The sequence below is a fragment of the Thalia democratica genome, chromosome 2, assembly GCF_965202585.1.
Source record: "Thalia democratica chromosome 2, ktThaDemo2.hap1.1, whole genome shotgun sequence".
Classification (NCBI taxonomy): domain Eukaryota; kingdom Metazoa; phylum Chordata; class Thaliacea; order Salpida; family Salpidae; genus Thalia; species Thalia democratica.
The window spans coordinates 63,677,258-63,686,201 of NC_139166.1; the positions used below are offsets into that span (position 1 = coordinate 63,677,258).

The following is an 8,944-nucleotide window of genomic DNA, read 5'->3' on the forward strand; positions in this document are numbered from 1 at the left end:
CTTAAAAAAGCTGAGTTCAGATTTTTAAAAGTTTTGCTAAATTAATATTCACTCTTATCCATCACCCACTTCACCATACTTATTAAAAACCAATAAAAACAAAATTGTATATAACTAAAACAAAAAATTAAAAGAATAAACTTTCTTTTTTTTTCTGACTCAGCTTTTCAACTCAGTCTGAACTTCAAGTATAAAAGCAGTTAAAATTCAACACTTTATTTTAAGATTTTTTTCTAATACTACTAAAAGAAATAAATAAAGTTTTAAAATGAATATGTAAAACCAAAACTGCACATATTGTACGACAAAAATATTTTTTTATACAAATTATTTCTAATATTTTCTAAAATTGTTTATTATAATCATTATGAAACTTTTTACACCGAACCTTTTATACTTTTAAATTTGTTTTAATAGATAATTGGCTTAAATTAGATTTCATACTTAAGCTATAATATTTAGTTTTGTTGGAAACTGTTCTAACAGGTATCAAATAAGGCTTAAAGCTTTTTGCTCAAAAAAGTATTCAGTTTTTAGTAAAAAGTTTTGGTTTTCTCTAAAATATTGCAGTTTTAAGTTATGTGTTGGATAAATTTTACATAAAAAACATTTTTTCCTAACGTATAATTAATATGTTAAGTATAAATTAAAGAAAACTTGAACACAATGGTAACTTGTTTATTGATTTGCACAACACTTTAAAAGGTATTTATGGTGTGCGACTCGATAACCGAAAGGTTTTTCTCCTCTCGGTCCTAGAACCATACATTTTGGTTATTTTTGACGTCTTATTAATTAACAAGATTAAAATTTTTTTTTATGAAATGGCTATAATATTTTTTCTCTACCTACTAGATCTAAACACTCAAGATATATAAACACAAAATTTAACAAAAAAATTATTCAATTAACAGGTTTAACGTAGCTTACAAGGAGTCAAAGTTAGGATTTTTTAAAAGGTTTTGGTGTGAATTGACCATGGAGAGCTCCAAACTGAGTTTATGTATTCTCATCCTGGGCATCTTATGCAGCTTGTACTTTATTTTCCGAGAGTACATAAAAAATTTGCAAAAAGGATCGCCTACGTTGACAATTTTTGCAAAATTGGTTTGCTTGGGCGTGCGTGTTTTAGGCGCATTTTTGGAAGGTATTTACAAAGCTTACAAGAATGCAAGGTTTGTTTTAGAGTTTTAAAACAAAAAATAAACTACAAAAGAAAAACAAAATACTTTTCTATATCTAGTCGATGAAAAACAAAATAAAAACGTAATTTACTATTTAAAGAACAGAAATGAAATAATTAAATATTAAAATGTTTTAGAGAACCCTCCTTCTACTCCGAAATTTTATCCGTGAAAAACTATATGGATGAATGTTCAAAACAGGATAAGAAAGCAGTTACTACTTAATGTTATAATTACCAGACCAAAAAAGTACAGAAAAATAAGTTTAATAATTTGTTGTTTAACAATACATATGTTTTGAAAAGTTTATGTTTTGCTTTAAAATTTAAAGAATATTATAATTTTTTTTAGGAATTTTTACATAAGAGTATTACCATATATTTTGAAAAAATAAAAGCGCCAATAAACTTAATTAAGTTAAAACATCTCGTTTTTTGTATGTTTCTAAAAATAAACAGTAGTAAAGTTGGTGTCTATTGTTAAAGTTATCTTAGTTTATAAACTTTTCAGTTGTTGGTTTTATAAGTAATCATGTAAAACCGCGGTTAATTTTCTTAATGATTCTTGTAAAAAATTATAATTTTAAAATTTAACTTTTATCAATACTTGTGTAAATGATATAAAAATTTCAAACTAAAATACTGAATTAATTCAATAACTGCCTACTTGGATGCTTTAAACAGCTTTCTTATTATATGATTATGATTTATTAAACTTAAGTAAAAGAAATAAAATGTAGCATAATAAACTTAAATAAGCATTTGTAAGCAATTTTTAAAATTTTACTTGTAACTAATGTTGTTTCAAACAATAAAGTCAATGTAAAAAAAAACTTACAAAACGAATAGTAAAAACTTTTATTTTAAACTAATAATGTTATTTAGTTTTTTTTAATTGAAAAATTTTATTGGTTTTCCACTACTTACGTTTTACTAAGTATGTAAAGTTGTTCTTTTCTTAGCAGCTTTCGAAATGACTAGCAGCTAAAATAGAAATATAAAAAACATATGAATTTTTAAAGCTTTAAAACAAGCATATTAGTTTATACTATATATACTTGTAATAAAAAGAATGAAAAACCTTGACATTCTTTGGTCTAGTTTTTACTTAAAATTAAATATTAAAACTAAGAGCATTATAGTCATTATTTAAAAAGTGTTTCGTGCAGTGTATAATTTAAAAGGTATACAAAGATTTATATTGCAAATAAAGGTTTAAAGATACATGTGAATTTAGAAAATAAAAAATAAAAAAAGATAGCTAAAAAAGTTTGAAAAAATAAAGTTATGTAAGTTTATCGTTTAAATAAATAAATGCTAAGATTAATGTCTAGCACTAGCTACATAAGTTTAGCAGTTATAAGTCTGTAAACATTGTGTTTAATATATCGTTTTTAAGTTTATAATTTGTCTTTTAACACTAACCCTTGGTAAGAGATTTTCGAATTAGCAGGGATGAAAAATGATCGCGGTTTAGAACTTCGCGGCTCCCTTGAAACTTGTATAACTAATTTTAAATACTTTTATTCTAAATTAAAACTTAAAAAAAAAAAATCATGTTTTATTAAATTTATTAAGTTTTGTACAGAAAGGCAAAATTTGATAATGGTCTAAGTTTGATTTGAAAGTGTTCTGAAAAAATTTTATAGCCAAAACGTTGTACTCCTTTAAAACTAATTCTTACGATCAACTATAATACATTCCTAGTAAAATAGTGTACTAGCGTCGATATAAAACGAAAGTATGCTGTTAAAGACCAAAAACCTAGTAAAATATAAGGTAAAATATGTTTCTAATCTTGAATATTAACTATTATAATTAATTTTTTTTCTGTCAACTTGCTATAGAATGAGGTTGAAATACATACGGCATTTTGCAAGTAAACAAGACCAGGGTTTCCTTACATACGCAATTTTGTTAATATATTCAACTTCAAAATGCTCAAGTTTTTTGTAATTAAGCCGCAGGTTTCTGCAGAATGTAGATAAGCAAAACTAATAGTTGAACTACGTATAATTTTTTTTTTATACATACATTTAATTCAAATTTATGTTGAAAATAGTGTATTGTCGAAACAAAATGAATAAAAAAAACATTTTTTTGCTTATTAACAGTTTTACAATTAAATATTCTAATAGAAAAATAATAAATTATAGCTTTTATAAAACATTTTTGTGCTTCAAGAAATATATTATACAATAACTGCAAACAAAAGTAAAATTTTTAGTTCAAAAAATTAAAATTTAAGAATATAAATACACTAAGAAACATACTAGAAATATTTTAAGTACCAAAATTTATTTACAAACAGTAAAACAAGGCGTCGTATTTGTAAAAATTCTTTACTTCAGTTACGAAGCAAATTGCAAATTAAAAGTTCAAATATCTACAAACTGCCACATGTTTTCAGTTTTCTGCTCCTTGACGTAACAAACCAGTTTCTTCAAATGATTCTCGCAAAACTTGATCGTAGCACCCATCTCCACCCAAAATTTATAATCGTATAGTTTGTGAACCTCCCATTTCAAAGCAGCGCTCAGCCTTTCAACTTCAGCCTCCAAATATCCCTGAATGAGTTCGAAGATCATTTTGTTAGTTGTGTTGTCCTTGAGGTAGTAGGCGAACACGTAAGAGTACATGAGAGTGTTACGGCATTCTCTCAACACTTCACACGTTTTCTTCATAATATTTTTCTGGAAGAAGTGTGCGAGTTTATCATTGGCCTTGGGAACTTCTTTTTCGTCATCTTTTTCAGTATCCCTTTCTAGTTTTCGTTTTTTCTTTTTGTTTTTAATACCATTTTTCAACTGTTGCGGAGTTTGGTATCTGTCATATAAACTCTCTATGCTAGTTTTGCTCTCAATTTCAAGGCTTTTTTTGTGTCTGCGGTAGAACTTGTGGTATTCCATGTAGCGTTTAATTTCTTTCCCATTTTACTGTACATTGTTACCTTCTATCTTTTGCTCGCAATTGTGTTGCGATCCTGCCCATCCTTTCATGCACTTCCAGCACATCTCGTACTTGCACTTGGAACAAGTCATGTGGTTGCATCCGCCGTTCTTTTCAATTTTGGCATGACACTTTGGGCACTCTTTTGTATTTAATGAAATCCAGTTACCGTTTTCTGTTTCTTCGAATTTCTTCAGCCATTTTTTAAGCATGTCACAATCCAATGGGTCGTGCCAAGCCTCTTGGCAATTGAAGCAGCTTTTGTGTCCCTTGGAGCATTCTAAGTTGTAGTTGTTTTTAAACTCTTTACACCTTAGTATTGTCTTACAGTCGGTTCCGGGACACCAAACAGTGTCTTTGTTGTTGTCCACGTACGACTGACCTAACAACCGCAAGAACTTTGATTTAAGTTCTTCTTCTGCCAAGGTATCTAAAATAGTTTCTAAATCTACAAGATGTTCACAATTTTCTCCAGGGCATTCGATATCAACAATCCTGTTGTTTATGTTTTCATGGATGTGATCCTTCAAGCACTCTTTACAAAACACATGGCTGCATTCAAGGTTTGCTACATCACCTTGGCAGAGATCATCCATGCAAACTTCGCATTCGAAAGCGGAACAGCTTGTTTCAACACATTTGTGTTTAACCGAAGCCATTTTGTTTGTACTTTTTCGTTCTCTTTTCACTTCGTTATTCAGAGCAATAAGTGATTTATCAACATTCCATTGGTTGTTTTGGAGCCGGCGCCTGGCATATGGTTCACTGAGATCACAGTTGACTGGAAGATTTTGATTTTTGAATTAGCGCTTTCTAGAACGTCGCGTTGAGATAGCTCTTCAAAGACTGAAGCTAAAGGCTTCCTTTCAACAACTTGCATTTCATCTTCACTGTCACTGTAGTTGTTGTCAGAATCACTCGTTTCAAAGTATAACATTTCTGAATCTGAATCCATTTTGCGTTTCTTGCGGGGAGCTTCTCCTCCAGTTGATTTGCGAACTGTTTCTTTTGTGCGGGTCATTTTGAATTATGTAAGGAAATCTAAAAATTAGGCTATTTATACACTTTTCACGGTAACGAACTTAGGCGAAATAAGTAGAACACTAGAGGCAGCAAAGCGTTTTTGTGAAATTTTAGATATTTTTTTTTACAAATTTATTCAGTTTTTATAAAATTGTACCTAAATAATGTTTAAATGGTAACTAAAATAAGTTTTTAAGTTGTAAATTAAGAAGAAAAAGTAATTTAGACTTTTAACTTATACTTTTTTCATCTAAATTATAAATCAATAAAAATTTAGTTTAACATAAAGGTTTTTTGAAAACATACAAAAGTTTTAATATAGTTTTTAATAATTAAGCTTTTAGTTTTTATAATAATATAAATAAATTTTTACCAAATTTGAGTTTGTCAGCTTAAAATAATTTAATAGCCTGTTTTTCATTAGAAGAATTAAGTAAATTAGTTTAATATATAAATTGATTATTTTTCAAAGTTACTTAAAACTCAAAACACTAAACTACTTTTTAACTATAATTAGAACAAGTTTACTTTTAGCATAACTTGTGGCTACCTTTTTAAGTATAAAAGCATTTTGTTAAACTACTTATTACTTTGAGTATAAATTTTATGTAGATAAAAAACTAAGACTTTGTCGTATGTACCTAGTACAGCCAGAAAAAGATTTAAAAATTTAATTTTTTATTATTCCAATTTTTATTAAAATAATTTTTCAGCTGTATTTACTTTCAGCATATAAAATAAACTAGAAAAGTTGAATTCTGATGAATCAAAAACTTTATAGTTAGGATGTAGTTAAAGAAAATGAGTATTACTAATAACCTATAACTTTTATCGTAAATGTTTTAGTTTTGCTTTATTAAAACAAATTTTTTAGAAGTTTTTTAGTACTTTTATTTAGGATTAAAATTACGGGTTAGCTTCTAATTTCTTAAAATGTATTTTGTTGAAAAACTTCTGCTGATTTTACGAAACAAAAGTTTACCTGATTTTACAATAAAACTATTTATAAAAACAAAATAGTTATTTAATTTACGAAAGAGTTATTACATTTATTAAATTAAGACAATTTATCATATTACAATATCTGTCTCAAAAGCGTTAAAACTTAATCTGTAGGTTAAACAAAATTAAATACACTCTTGAGATCTACAAAACCATGCAAATATGTTAGAATTTAACTAGTGTTTTTAGGTACTTTAAAATCAAAAATTGAACTTAATATCAAAAAAAAAAAATTTCGCATTCTTAAAATTTTTTAAATTATCCTAACAAAAATTTAAATTTAGCTTGTCAAAATATAAAATATAACTAATGATATCATTGAGTTTCATGTACTTCTACATCTAAATGTTTTTACTTGTTTTGCGACAGTCAGGAAACATACTATAAAATAGTAAATCAGACTTGCGACATTTTGTTATGAACTATGAAGGTAAACTTATGCTAACACCAGAAATAAAAAAAATATTAATTTAGTTCACAAAATTTTTTTTATTAGATAATAGAACTATAACTAGTATTAATAAAGCAATTTCTGTTTTAAATCAACCCTAAAATACTCCTAGGTCTAACTGAATTTAATAAACATTCTTTGTGTAAATATAATTAAACATGTTTTTGATACATCTTCCTTACCTTACTAAAATTAAGATGAATTACATACAATGATATTTATTTCTTAAATTCCCGCAGGAGAAAAGCCAAAATGTTTTTTGAATCAAAATAGGTGCACGAACAAATATAATAAATTGTATTGTCAAACTAAACATATGTTAACTTTTCTTTTATTATTGCAATTATTGTTTTTTTTTTTGTCAATAATATTTTAGTACCATTTTATCACAAAAATTTTTCATTCATTGTTTTATGTTATAATAAGTATTGTTGGCAAATATGGCAAAACAAGGAAAGCTTAAATAAACATCTACATTGAAAGTTTTTTTTATTTTATTTTAATAATAATTAAGTTATTTTTGGCAAATATGGCAATTTCAAAAATATTTTCATTTTCAGTTTTATCTTTGATATTAAGTTCATAACATCTAGCAAAAAAATAAAAAAAATAATAAAAAGTTACTAACCAATAATGAGAGTTAGGGGTAAAAAATGATACTTAAAATGCATGAAAATAATTTAAAAAAAGTAATAAAAAGATAAAAACTCTTTTATATACTTATTGGCTTGTTGTGTCTTTTTATTATCCTTAATAAGTCCAGTCAATTAAAACAAATAGCGAGAAAAAATTAAAAATACCATCAGTCCTTGTCACAAGTCATTTACTAAACAATTTAATAAATAACCAAAAAAATTTAAATGGATGCTATAATAATTTTAAACAAACAAAAAATACTTTAAAAAGTTAAATTTTTTTTTTAAAACTAAACCTCGCTACTAATCTCACCATAAATCTATTCATAAATTATATGTCATAAACTAAAAAGATAACCTTATAAAGGTGGATAGAAAAAATCCCTGTCTAATCCTGAGCTATCAATATAACATTTCATTAAACTGAAATGCTCTGACTAAAATAAATGTAAACTACCTACAAATATATAGACTTTTTTTTATTCTCGTAGGATAAAAGCCAAAATATTATTTGAAGCAAATAGATACATGAGCAAAGATAACAAACTGTAATAATAAATTTGTAATTTGATGTTTATTTTTTTAAAGTTGTTAGTATTGCTTTTTATACAATAATATTTTAGGACCATTTTATAATAACAATTTTTAATTCATTATTTCATGTTAATATAACTATTATTGGCAAATATGGCATTTATGGCAAAACATAGAAAGTCATGGCAAACTTAACTTAACAATTACACTTAAAGTTTTTTATACTTGTTTTAATAACAATTAAGTAAAATTGGCTAACATAGCAAGTTTTAGAAACATTTTCTAACCCTTCTATGATGGTTTAAACCAGTGGTCGGCACGGTGTACACTGGGGCACACTAGTGTACATGAAATCTTTAGAGTGCACGAGACTTTTAGGTGCATGAAACTTATTTTTGGGTTGATGTTTTTTTTTTTCGTGCAGAAATTAAATTAAAGTTTTTTTAAATCTTTCTACATTTAAGACATATTCAACCTTGGTATCTAATTGACCACTTTGTTGCTAATAAAACGACTATGTTTGTACTCTGCTAGTTTTATTCTGTTATTTTATGTAAAAATTCTTTCACCCTTAGTCACTTAAAGAAAAAATGAAGTGAACAAATCATATAGATTCCTAAAAATGAAATAAAACGGTTAGTATTCTTTTAATGTTTAATTTCATTAACTTTATTAGCGTTTTGCTACATTAAAAATCACTATATTAATCAGCTTACTCAGTTGATTTTTGAACAAAAAATTAGTTTGGCCATAAAAATTCATTTAAGTTTTATTTATAATAAAATTAAAGTGTAAAAAGGGTCAATAACACCAGGGCTGTCACATACTTGGTTTTCTAAGAAAAACATGGTCTAGTTTTAAATTATGAAACACCTAGACCAACTGAGGCTAGTTTTAATATATTAACAAAATCTCAGCATGTCAGAGACTAGTTATAAATTACTTGAAAATATTGGGTTTATTTTGGTATCTTTTAAAAATCTTCAACTGCTGCTTTACTTGATATCTTTTTTTTTTTGTAGTTAATTTTTAACGTTTAAAAAAATAAAGATCTATTAATGTATAAGTTTCATTGTAGTTTAAATTAGTTTTTTGCTTGTATATACCACTCTATAAGGCTAACTTGTGTACTAAGTCTAGTCTTTAGTCACTCAGGCTTATTTTATG

The 8,944-nt window shown here is 26.3% G+C and overlaps 1 pseudogene; it reads right to left on the minus strand.

Moving 5' to 3' along the window:
- Window positions 1-4,116: 4,116 nt before the first annotated feature.
- On the minus strand, window positions 4,117-4,791 carry LOC145828852 (E3 ubiquitin-protein ligase arih1l pseudogene; annotated as a pseudogene).
- Window positions 4,792-8,944: the final 4,153 nt, after the last annotated feature.